Source organism: Nomascus leucogenys, chromosome 3 (assembly GCF_006542625.1).
Source record: "Nomascus leucogenys isolate Asia chromosome 3, Asia_NLE_v1, whole genome shotgun sequence".
Taxonomy (NCBI): Eukaryota; Metazoa; Chordata; class Mammalia; order Primates; family Hylobatidae; genus Nomascus; species Nomascus leucogenys.
Window position 1 is genome coordinate 133,900,365 of NC_044383.1, and position 13,391 is coordinate 133,913,755.

Here is a 13,391-nt window from a genome sequence, read left to right on the forward strand (position 1 = left end):
CATGCCTCTAGTATACATTGAAGTCCAGCCTGCCCAGAGCTGTTAAGCAGCTATAACTAATATTTTCCATTCAACTGTCTCATCCTTCTTCTCTTCTACTCTCTTGTCAGCTAAGCATTCTGTCCCCTAGAACAGGGGTCCACAGCCCCTAGTCTGTGGCCTGTTAGGAACCAGGCAGGCCACACAGCAGGAGGTGAGTGGTGGGCAAGCCAGGAAGCCTCATCTGTCCTCACAGCGACTCCCCATCGCTTGCATAACCGCCTGAGCTGCACCTCCTGTCACATCAGTGGCCGCATTAGATTTTCATAGGAGTGTGAACCCTATTGTGAACTGCACAGGAGAGGGATCTAGATTGCACACTCCTTATGAGAATCCAATGCCTGATGATCTGTCACCATCTCCCATCAACCCCAGATGGGACCATCTAGTTGCAGGAAAACAAACTCAGGGTTCCCACTGATTCTACATTACAGCGAGTTGTATAATTATTTCCTTATATATTGCAATGTAATAATAATAGAAATAAAGTGCACAATAAATGTAAGGCACTTGAATCATCCCAAAACATCCCCCTGTCCCGTGGTCTGTGGAAAAATTGTCTTCCATGAAACCAGTCCCTTAGTGCCAAAAAGGTTGGGGACCTCCTTTGCCCTAGAACACTAGAGGAGGAAGAGGGTCACTTTCACGGGTGTGCAACTTACACATTCAGAAGCTCCCTATGCCTGGCTGAAAGCTCTGCTGTTGCCATCTTAAAAATCTTAGTAAGTTTTAAACAAGGGGTCCTGCATTTTAGTCTTGTGCTGAGCCTCGCCTTCTTCCCTGCTGGTTCTGAGAGAGAAGAAGATATGAGGAACTGGGAAGGCCCTGAGCTCTGCAGAGTCTCTCCTCATCATTGTGAGTTTCATTTCGGAGTAGCTAGTCACTAGCCTCTAGTGCACTGTTTCAAAAAGTATGTCAGTGAACATTAATGCAAGAAGCACTTACTAAAAATGGTAGATTCATCAGTCCAGACAAATGAATTACAGTCTTGAGGGATGGGGCTGAGAAGTTTGTATTTTCATAGACTTCCCATGATTCTCAGTTCACTAAAGGCTGAGAACCTTTGGCTGCTGAATGGCACCTCTGAATTGACACATCTGCTGAATGGCACCTCTGAATTGACACATCTCTAATTCTATGAACTCCATTAGTTCACAACTAAAGGAGAAGAAACAAAAGAAAATAAATTCTATTACCTCCAGTACACTTTATGATACATTGTCAGAGGACAAAAATACTGGTTTGTACTAGAAAAAGAACTCTGATTCGGCAGAGAATAGTGATGTCTTCATTTGAGGCTAGGTTACTTTAAACCACTTTTTTTGGGAGTTCCTATTTTCACTTATTTCTGCTACTCTATTAGAAAATGGAATATTTTACTCAGGCAATTATGGGTGATCAAACAGCTATTTCAGCCAGTCACTGGCCCTGTCAGGGACTTTGCAAAGATCAATTGCAATGACAAGGATTGTTGTATTAAAATCAGATAACCAAGGCATCAATCATTGTTTAAAATAGAGTTTTGGCAGATAGTAGAGTTTAGTGGTTAAGGGTCTGCATTTTGGAGGCAGACAGGCCCCAGTGGAAAGCAGACCCATCGTTTAATAGCAGGACCTAATGAAATTCTTTTTTCCCAACAAATCCTAAGTTTTTATTTAAAAAAAATCATTGATAAAGATATTAATAGACTTTATAAGCTTGTTTTGAGAATAAAACAAGACAGTCCAAGTGAAATCCTAGTGCATGATACCTGGTGCATAATATTAAATATTAACTAAATATTAAATAAAATATTATTTTTTAACTGTCAAGAAAGATTTAAAAATTAAGATCTATGAAAACTTAAGAGCTGAAGCCAAACTGAAATCCTATAATCAAATAAATTCCAGGTGTAATACATAATCCCTGTATATTTTTCCAGATTGTATACATGATAAACTCATTAATTCAATCTTACAACAGAGAAACCGACTTCAAATTAGCAGGCAAGCAAGGTACAAATGGTTATGCAGAGGAAGACAGAAATACAATGTCAAAATGTATTTGACACATTTGTTTTGACAAGTGCAATGATTAATTTTCTGTGTCAGTTTGGCTTGGCTATGGTGCCCAGTTGTTTGGTTACACAACAGTCTAGGTGTTTCTGTAAAGGTATTTTTTGATGTGTTTAATATTTAAATCAATAGACTTTGAGTAAAGCAGATTACTCTCCATCATGTGGGTAGTCTTTATCCAATCAGTTGAAGGCCTTAAGAAAAAAGACTGAGGTTTATGCAAGAAGAAAGGAATTCTGCCTCCAACTCAAGACTGCCAGCCTGCCCTGCAGATTTGGGGCTTGTAAGCCCCTACAATCACTGAACCAGTTCCTTAAAGTCTCTTTCCCTCTCTCCGTTTATATAAATACACACACACACACACACACACACACACACACACACACACACACACACACGATAGATAGATAGATAGATAGATAGATAGATAGATAGATAGATGATAGATAGATAGATAGATTTTTTTTTTTTCTTTTAGAGACAGAGTCTGACTCTGTCACTCAGGGTGGACATCAGTGGTAAGATCATTATCTCACTGTAACCTCAAACTCCTGGGCTCAAGTGACCTTCTTACTGCAGCCTCCCAAAGTGCTGGGATTACAAGCGTGAGCCACCATGGCCCAGCCTATATATGATATATGTGTGTGTATATATATATATATATATATATATATATATATATATATATATGTATTAATGTGGGCTGCATAGCAACAATACCATAGTCTGGGTGGCTTGAAAAACAAACATTTTCACAGTTCCAGGGGCTGGGAAGTCCAAGATCAAAATGCTGGCAGGTTCAGTACCTGCTAAGGACCCTCTTCCTGATTCATAGATAGCCATATTTTCACTGCTGTTTCCTCACATGGTGGAAAGGAATGAGAGGGCTCTCTGGAGTCTCTTTTATAAGGACTGTGTTTCTGCTCTATCAAAACAACCCTTACCCCTCTAATCCCATTCATAAGGTTTTACCATCATGGCCTAATCAACTCCCAATGGCTCTACATTCTAATACCATCAATTTTGGGGTTAGAATTTCAACATACTACATCTCTATATACAGATTAGTATATAATATTAATGACATAGTTTATTATTAATAGTCACAGTTCTCTAGAGAAATAGGAACTATATAGAGAGATATATACTAGATATATCTCTATATATTTACAGAGATTTATACATGTATCTATATATCTATATGTAGATATATTATCTAGTATATAGAAATATCTAGCATATATCTCTATATATCTATATATAGGTCCTATTTCTCTAGAGAACTAATACAACACAATAACTAATATAACAAAAGCTCTGTCACCCAGGCTGGAGTGCAGTGGCACAATCTCAGCTCACTGCAAGCTCCACCTCCTGGGTTCACACCATTCTCCTGCCTCATCCTCCCAAGTAGCTGGGACTAAGGCACCTGCCACCACAACCAGCTAATTTTTTGTATTTTTAGTACTTTTTACTTTTCTATTATCACACAGTATTGATGTGATATTCCATTGAGCATTTGGCTCACAAAAATAAATATTTTGGAATGCAGTTATTTTAAGGAAGGACTTGGATATTGAATCCTCACTGTGATATCTGATGAAAACACTTTCCTGTAATGGAAATTAAAGACAAGATATCGCAGATCAACAAAGAATGTGTGTAGAATCAGGACTGTTACTGCCCCCTGTTTTGTGCTTACCTCACATGCATTGCTCTGCCCTCCAGGCTGCGCTGAAGAAGCTGCGATTTCACAACTGCTTCTGCACAAGCAATATGGATAAAGAATTTTGCCTTTCCATGAAATGGCTCAGCCAGGGTAATTATTTATCTGCACAGGCTGATGCCTTAAGCTTAGTGCCTGTGGACTCCTCCGAGAGCAGAGATGGGCGTGATTGACAGATAGCTGAAACTCTGTCACCTGGGTAAAACCCTGCTGGTAATGAAGCATTCATACTCAGACCTCACCTTTCTGGACCTGCCAGGCTGCATTTGCTGGCAGCAACTCTGAAAGCCTTCCATGGGAAAATGATGTTTCAAAGGTGCCAATTACAGCACATATGTATTTCACCTTGAGAATTTCAATTGGCAAAGATAATATCATGGATTGCCCTTATAGTTTTGATGGGACGTTCATTTGTACTAAGAGATCTGATCGAAATGCAGTTATTAATGGAGGCTTTTGAAAACAGTGCATGAAAAGCAATGGGGGATTGGTTTTTTTCAAAGCGTATCCTAAAAGACCATTTACCAGCTAGTGCTCAGCAAATGTTTAAAGAATAATGGTGTGCAAATAAGCATGTTCACCTAGAAACCAACTGGATTCTGATTCCCTGATGGAACATTGTATGTAAATATAAATTAGCTTGTTCTAACCCGTGGCATTGGACGCCTAGATGTGGTTTCTTTCCTTTTGCACGACACGGACCTGATGAAAAGGAAAACAGAACTTACCTTGTTCCTGCTCGTCAAGACAACCCTTACCCTTTGTTATTTTGCTTCCTTTTAGGATAACTCTTAGGCAAAATAATGATGCCAGAAACCAACATGGTCATAAGTGAATGTTTATGGAACATCTACTATGGGTCAAGTGTTTTCCATATGTCATTTTATTTAATCTTCATAAAAATCCTGTGAAATATGAGAGAATAAGCATTTTTGTTTCCATTTTCTCTAGAAGAAACAGATTCTAAGATGTCAGGTAGTCAGTCCTGATTGTCTAGGTAGGTAAAGTTCCAACGACTTTGTCTCTTTCCATTTATTTCTTCTCATGTAAGTACAAGTCAGTTCCTCTCTCTCTCTCTCTCTTTCTCTCTCTCTCTCTCTCTGTCTCATTGTCTCTCTGTTGCTCTTTCTCTCTCTCCTTCTCTTTCTCTCTCTCTCTCTCTGTCTCATTGTCTCTCTGTTGCTCTTTCTCTCTCTCCTTCTCTTTCTCTCTGGGTCTCTCTGTGTCTCTCTCTCGTGCACACACACACAGACACACGTACACGCACACACACAGAGATGACCTCTGCCCCCTTCTGTACTTCTAGACCTCTGTCGTACTGGGTGAAAACATCTGATAAACTCCTTCACACTCAATTGGTAGAGATTTAATATACTGTGCCTTCCCTGAGCATTTTAATAGAAAAGGTCAAGGAGAGGGTGAAGCCTAGTAGAAAGAATTGATTTGTGAAAGGATTCTCAAAATCTGTAAAGAATGTGGCTTTGGTCCGGACACTTTCTTGGAACCCCTCAGACAATCCCACTTGGGAACCTTGTCCTCTCCTTCAGCTTGTGGGTGGTTTTAATGTCCCAGCTTCTTGTCCAGCTGCTGCTCTCTGTCTCCTGGGCAGCTCCTCCTTGTCGTTCAGCCTTTACATCATACAGACTGTCCGTCCTCCCAACAACTCAACAGATACTTTTTGAAGGCAATTCTAAGATACAAATCAAAATTTTGGTTAGATTCTTGGTAAAATTGTACTAGATCCTGAAAAAAACATCTGATTTTAGAATTACCCTTAACTTGATATCCTTCTCATTGCCAAGGGCCTTTTCTTTGGGTAAGGATGTTAATCTGCAGGCCTGAATACCCTAGACACTGGACTAGATTCATTCTTCCTTTTTAACTTTTACTTGAGCAGTTTGACACAGGTTTTAGATAAGCTGAGAAGCACGTCCACCTGCCATAGCAAATAGGAAGACAAGCACCCTCTTCTATATGGATGACCCAATTCTACTATCTCAACCCAGCAGTTGCCCTAACAAGCAATAGAACCCCTTGGCTAGTTATTTTCAGAAATGACAGCTCTGTAGCAATTATGGAAAAACTAAGATCTTCGTTTTTGACAGGAACTCTTAACATTCAAAGGAAGAGTGAGACCCAGCAACACAACAGGGTGAGGCATTTCATTATTTAGGGCTAACTTAGGCAACGAAGTCATTCTAACAGGATCATTTAGATGCCACCCGACTCAAAATGAAACTTTCTCCAAGCCCCATGTCAAGGTTCCCCGCGGCAGAGGTGGATAAACGGTACATCAGACCCTCACATTCTTCAGTGGCCTTATCATATCCTCCCTGGGGACATAATACAGCATTGGGGCATCAAAAGTCCAAAATTGCTGCTTGCCTGTCATCTTCCTGTGGCCTCCACACAGTAGAGGTGTTCCTCCAGCAGTTGATTTTCAAAACAAAGCACCAGCTTGACTCCTGCTTGTCAGAGACCGAAGCCCCCTGAGCTCTTTTCCTTACAACAGCACACAACAGCTGCTGGCCGTGTTCTGCATCTCAATTCAGCAGTGTCTGCTCCCATAAAATCCTAGCTGAGAGCAACAGCCCACCGGGCCTGCCAAAATCGGCTCCTTGTGAATTCCTCACTTTGGGAGAATTCCTCACTTCAAGAAGTTACGTAGGTACTTGGAATGTGTGACTTTAGCAATGCCTTCAACTGAGCTATGAATTTAACGTGATGCCCTTGGCTTTGATCTGGGGGGTCGATGTCAGAAACTAGCACCGGAAGAATGCCCTGGCATTTTGCAGAGTGGCTCTGGGGGGCTCCGTCCATTACATTGTCCAGTGCCACATATGAATGCATGAGAAAGTCTTCTTAGACTTCCGGGCTCACCTAAAAAGGTTTTTCTTCTGATGAAAAGGTGTGTATCTGTTTATAGGATAATGAGAGCTCTTTAACCTATCATGTGTCTCTCCTTGCCTGAGCTGCAAAATCCCAGGGCTAAATTTTCTTCTCGGTTGTAGCGGCTTTCTTTTACTTAAGCTTAGGATAGAATTATTCCTACTCTTTGTCCTCTTATTACGTGACATTTTGATAGACATAGAGTTAGACATTATCTTGTTGAGTCTCACAACCACACCCAAGAATATCTATCTATTATCTTTATTTTATAGAGCAGGAAAATAAGGAGAGAGAGATGAAGTGATTTGCCCCAGTTGACAAAGTCCCATTAGGAACTTTGTTAGTTATAAACAGTAAACAAAGGAATGGAAAAGTCACAGTGTGTAGTCATAGTACATGCGCTGAGCCTATGTAAAATGTTTTTAGCCAGATGTGGTGATGCACACCTGTAGTCCCAACTACTTAGGAGGCTGAGGCAGAATGATCACTTGAGCCCAGGAATTCCAGGCTGCAGTGCGCTACGTTTGCCACTGTGAATAGCCAAGCACTCTAACCTGGGCAACATAACAAGACTCTGCCTCTAAAATTAAAAGAAAAATGTTCTCGTGGTTGTTATTATTGTTGTGTAACCCTGGCGAAGCCACTCATTGTGTTGATATGGCACTTGTTCAGCAAACCAGCCCTTCTAATGTCAGGTAAGCCATGCATGTGTGAGGACCAAGAAAAATGTTTAAAACAAAAACTTACCATAAAATTTAAAGCTCCACATTAAAAGATATAGATCTTGTGTACATATGTTTTGCCCTGTTATTAGGAAGCAAAATTTAGAAGACAAGTAATTATAATTTAAGTAATTTGTTTAATACAATACCTGAAATTACTGTCAGATAAACATTTCTTGAGAAGATCAAAATATATGGTTATTTTACATTTTCCCATTTGGATCCCTTTCAATTTCTGCAATTTATTAGCTTGGTTCAGTGTCTTTGAGCATTAGTCAACATTTAAAATGTAGGTTTTTATGATTCTGGAAGAAGCAATTGCTTCCGAGGGAGAAAACATTCTGTAAATTACATGTAAATGTTTTTACTTGGATGAGTTCTTTTGCATCTGTGCAGAGGATCATTTTAATTTACACAAGAATGAAGCTTTTCTGTGACTGAATGTAGTATGCACGCTTGTGTATCTAATTTCCACTTCATTTATACCAGAGTCTAGCAGACACAAGGGGCATTTTGTTATAATGTAAGTGCTACTTAAAAATAAAATAAAATTATAATAAAAAGCTAAGGATTAGTGTGCCATTTCTAATTTTATTTCAGAGCTGCCCTTTGGAGTGGGTTGGAGCAGATCTGAGTCATGTAATTTGGTATTATGATGCTCTAAAGATACAGGCCATAAAGACTTCAACCTAGGAACAAAGCAGATGAGAAACTCGGAGATGTGATTGTCTAAAAACATCAAACCATCTCTCCTTTCCCTCACAGCTATACATTTCAGAGTTTAGTGTATTTTTCCTACATAGAAAACTGTTCTGTAAATCATTTCTATTTCTTTTTCCTTCATCTCTGAGATTATGTAGCCTTTATAAAAATTGAGTGTTCAAAAATCCAAAGGATTATAAAGGCTTCAGCTAATTCAGCTTCTTCTCTTTGCACCATTAAAATCTTTCAGAGAAATAACCAGCTTCTAGTCACTGTTTACTGACAGTGAAAAGGATGTGACATTTTGACATTAATCAGTTGCTGGGCTGGAGACAAAGGTATAGGTTTTGATGTTCTAATATCACTGCAAATGTAATAATAAAGGCCACTGAAATGTGGAAATGGGTGTATTTGCCTCTTCCTAACTGAGAACCACAGACTTCTTTTTATCTTATTAAATCTGCATTATTAAATGCCCTAAATTAATGAAAGGTTATTGCTTAAGAATTCAAATGTATATAAACCAGCCAGTTCTGAGCTTTTGGTCTCTGAGCCGCTCTTTCCTCTTTACGGCTTCTTTGTTAGGCACTACATTTTTAGCATTTTTCTTCTATAGTCGTTTTTGGGGTTTGTTTTTGTGTTTGTTTTTGTTTTCATGCAGTCATTTTTCCCCTTGGCCATCTTGGGAAATAAACTGGTGGAATTTCTCCTTACAATAGAGAGTACTGAGGCTCTGAAAGAGTATGGACATCTTGCCTAAGATGTACAGTTGGCAAAGAGAACCGATAGGGTACCATTCTCTAGGGAGGGCCGGCACATTTAAACAGGCATGGTCCAAGGTGGAATGGAGATTAATGAACATGTAATATGTTTCCTTTGCATCCACCAAGACGCCTCGTTGGTGGACAGGTAGAGAGCTAAGGCAGCCCCAGGTTGATTTCCCAGGACACCTGCAGTTGCAGTCTTTGGGAAGGACTTGTGTTTTCAAATTCTGAAAGCTAGGTGCCCCAATCTCAGATATTGGTTAGTTACCTGCCTACAGAACCGTAATACCTCCCCTAGTGAATATAATCCTTTGATTACAAATTGATTTTGAGCTACTTTCAAATTCCCTAAAGCACAGGTAATTTTGAAGGTGCTTATGGGATGTTGCAATGAATTAATCACTTTACAATAGAAGGAAAGGGAGGGTATAAGATAAATTTTTAAAAACTTTCAACCTTATGTTTATTTTCTTCATAATATAGGTGGCTTTGTTTGGCTAATCTTAATTTAATTATTTTATATTAGATGTGCTAATTATACAAACACTAATTACCTGAATCCATTTAATTCTGTGGCATTCATGGTTACCTGACAAATACTGAATTGAATGACAACACCTAAATATAACTGCATGACTTAACTCTCTGGCACAATATTTGCATTACTAGGGAGTTGTCATCTTGTAAAGAAATAGAAATCATGAACTATTTACCATAGCTTCACTTAATAATAGAATAGAAGATATTGCTATCTCAGACAATGTAGCTTCGAATCTTGCTTTAGAACCAGGATAGCATCCTTAAGATTTAAAAAACTTTGAATAACCTTTTAAAAAAAGTTTTTAAAATCATATGCTGTGCCAATTAATTTTATGTCTAATTATCAATATATTGCTTCCTAAAAGTTCATGAACTTCCAGGATTGCTTTTGTCTCTCAGATGGATCCTAAGACAGCTCTTATAGTGTTGTCTGTAGGCCAGGTATGGTCACTCACACCTGTAATCCCAGCACTTTGGAAGGTCAAGGAGGGGGAGTCATTTGAGGCCAGGAGTTGGTGACCAGCATGGGCAACATAGCAATAGCAGGACGCCTCCTATCTACAACAATTTTTTTAAGTTTATAGTATTATAAGTCTGAAACAAGTTCAGATGTACATCCAAAGTTTTAGGACTTTTACTTGATAACAAATTTTATCATCTAAGTTTGACACAACCCTTTTTTATTTAAAAACAAAATAAGTTTGGATCAACATGGCAGTTATAACAAAATATTTTGTTTCCTCTCTTACCCCAAGTTCCCTCAAATTAAAAAAAGTAAAATTTTTAATAATTAATACTTCTGATAAACAAGAATATGTACCATGAAGAAATGAGAAATTTTAAAGAAATGCAAAAAATGTAAAAGCAAGCAGGATTAGATCCACAAAGAAAAAGAGACTGTAAAAGAGCAAAGCAAACATAACAAAACAAACAAAAACACTACCCAGATTAAATATAAGAGAAGACTACTGCTGAGAATTTTCTAGGGGTACTGCAAGCTCATGAACAATGAACACAGTAGTGGGAGAAATCCTTGGAGCAATGATCATGGTGATTATACAGCGACTGTATTTGGGGCTGCCCAGCCAGTCAGCCCTTTTCCATCCTTGGCTTTTTTTGCTCTGTGGGCAGCAAAATAGCCAAGATGATTTCATGGGAAAATTCTACCATATGTCTAAAGAACATATAATTTCTATATTATACAAATAGTTTCAAAGAGAAAACATCAAAAAGCTTTCCAACTCATTCTTTAGGGCTAACATAATAAAGTAGCATAAAATAGAAAGCTATAGTCTAAGCTTATTTCTGAACTTAGATGCAAAAGTCTTAAATAAAATACAAATGAAATCCAACTGTGTATTAAAAAGAGCATTTCCCAGGAATACAATCGTGACTCATTATTGATACTTGATTATAATTTATTGAAAATTAGTATCACCATATTAACGGATTCTAAAAATTCAATCTATATACTCAGCTCTATGGATGCCAAAATTGCATTTGATGTAATTGAATACCAAATTCAGACCAAAACAATGAAACAAAAAAGAGCAACACAAACCCAAAACAAAACAAAATCTGTCTCAAACCACACTCAGAATACAAAGAAAACTTGATAAAAGGCATCTAACAAAAATGAAACCAAAGTTTTTGAAGAATTTCCCATTAAAGTTACTAAGGAGAAGAGGAGAGAGGAATATTTGTATAACACCCAGATTCTAAAGTGACCTCTGCCTCTTGGTGGTCCTGCCTTTCTGTAATCCTCTCCACCTTGAGTGTGGGTGGGAACTGTGACTTGCTTCTAACCAACAGTATATGGCAAAGGTGATGGGAGGTGACTCCTGGATTACTTTATGTTATATAGGACTCCATCTTACTAGCAGACTTATTCTCTCATTCTCCTACTGGCCTTGAGGAAGCAAATGGCCATATTATGAGCTGCCAATGGAAAGAGCCACATAGCTTTGCAGAGTGGCAGTGTCTCAGCCAATAAGGCTTATCTGAAGGTGATTACTGGTAATTGGAAAAGGCCACATGACAGGAAGCCGTGAATGGAATTGAGGAGCTGAGGGAAGGCTCTGGCCAACAGACAGCAAAAAATGTTAAAGCTACCAGCCCTACAGCTACAAGCTATGAGGAGATGAATTCTGCCAGTAACTTTAGTGAGCTTGGAAATGGATTCTTTTCCAGTTGAGCCACCAGATGAGAATACAGCCTAGCTGACATTTTGATTGCAACTAGTGGATCTTGATGCAGAGAGCCCAGCAAAGCAGTGCTTATGCTCCTAACCCACATAAACTGTGAGAAAATAAATGTATGCTGTTTTAAAGTGCTAAGTTTCAAAAAAAAATTGCAGCAATAGATAACAAATACAGTCTATTCTCACCACTACATTTTGTAACATTTAAAGTTTTTATTTAATGATGTGATATAGAACATTGACATACAAAGAACTGTTCAAAGTGTGCAATTTGATAAATTCTGACTACATATACACACACACACACACAACTGTGAAGGCACCAAAATGATTAAGATAAAGAACACAACCATCACACCTAAAAGATTCCTCGGGTCCCTTTGTAATTTCATCCCTCTCTTGACCCCCATTACCAGCCAACCTCTGATTTGCTTTCTATTGCTATAGATTAATTTGCATCTTCAAGAATTCTAGAATGTACTCTTGTTTTGTCTAGCTTCTTTCACTCATCCATTGAGTGAAATCCATCTCACATTGAGATTCATGCACGTGAGAACATGAATTAATAGTTTATTTCTTTTTTTATTATTGAATATCATTTCATTATACTACTACATCACAGTTTGTCTTTCACCTGTCGATGGAAATTTGGGTTGATTCCAGTTTTTTACTATAACAGAACTCTGTGAACATTCATGTGCAAGTCTTTGTATAGACATATGCTTTCATTTCTTTTGGGTAGACACCTAGGAGCCAAGTAAGTGGGTCATATAGTACCTATGTTTAAATTTTAAGAAAATATCAAACTTTTTCAAAACTGTTGTACCATTTTACATCTCACAAAAAATGTGTGAGAGTTTCAGTTCCTCCACAGCCAGCACTTGGTATGATGAGTCTTTTTAGTTATAGCCATTCTACTATGGAGGTAGTGATATCTCATTGTGATTTTAATTTGTATATCCGTGATGACTAATGATGTTAAACATCTTTTCGTGTTCTTATTTTACCACACTTGGTAAACTGTCTGTTCAAAGTCTTTAGCCTATTTTATATTGTATTGTTTTTATTACCAAATTTTGAGAGTTTTTTATATAGTCTGGATGAAACTCCTTTATTCAACATGGGATTTGTAAATCCCATTTTCTTTCTGAGAGTTGTCTTTTTATTCTCTTACCAGTGTATTCTAAAGAGCATCATTTAATTTTGATGAAGTTCAATTTATTATTTTTCTTTTATAGATCATGTTTTTGGCATTTTATCTAGGAAAACATTGCCTAACCATAGGTCACAAATATTTTCTCCAGTAATCTTTATAAATTTGTGTAAATCAAGTTTTCATCTGTTAATTATTTTTTTCTGCTTGATATACTTTAACATTTTTTGGAGTGCAGGCCTGGTGGTGATGAGTTCTTCTGGCTTTTGTTATCTGAAAACATTTTCACTGAGCCTTAATTTCGAAAGGTATTTTCACTGGGAAAAGGGCTGCATTTGCCGTGTTATTAGTTGCATTTGCTCGTTATTATTTCAGTACTTTTCATGTTGTTGGGTCATTGTCTTTTAGTTTGCATTGTTTCCAATGAGAAATCTGTCGTCATACTTATTTTTTGTTCATTGGTATGTAATGTCTTTTTTCTCTGGCTGCTTTTAAGATTTTCTTTGGCTAACCACTGTGGCTTATGCCTGTAATCCTAGCACTTTGGGAGGCTGAGGAAGGTGTATCACCTGAGATCAGGAGTTCTGGACCAGCCTGACCAA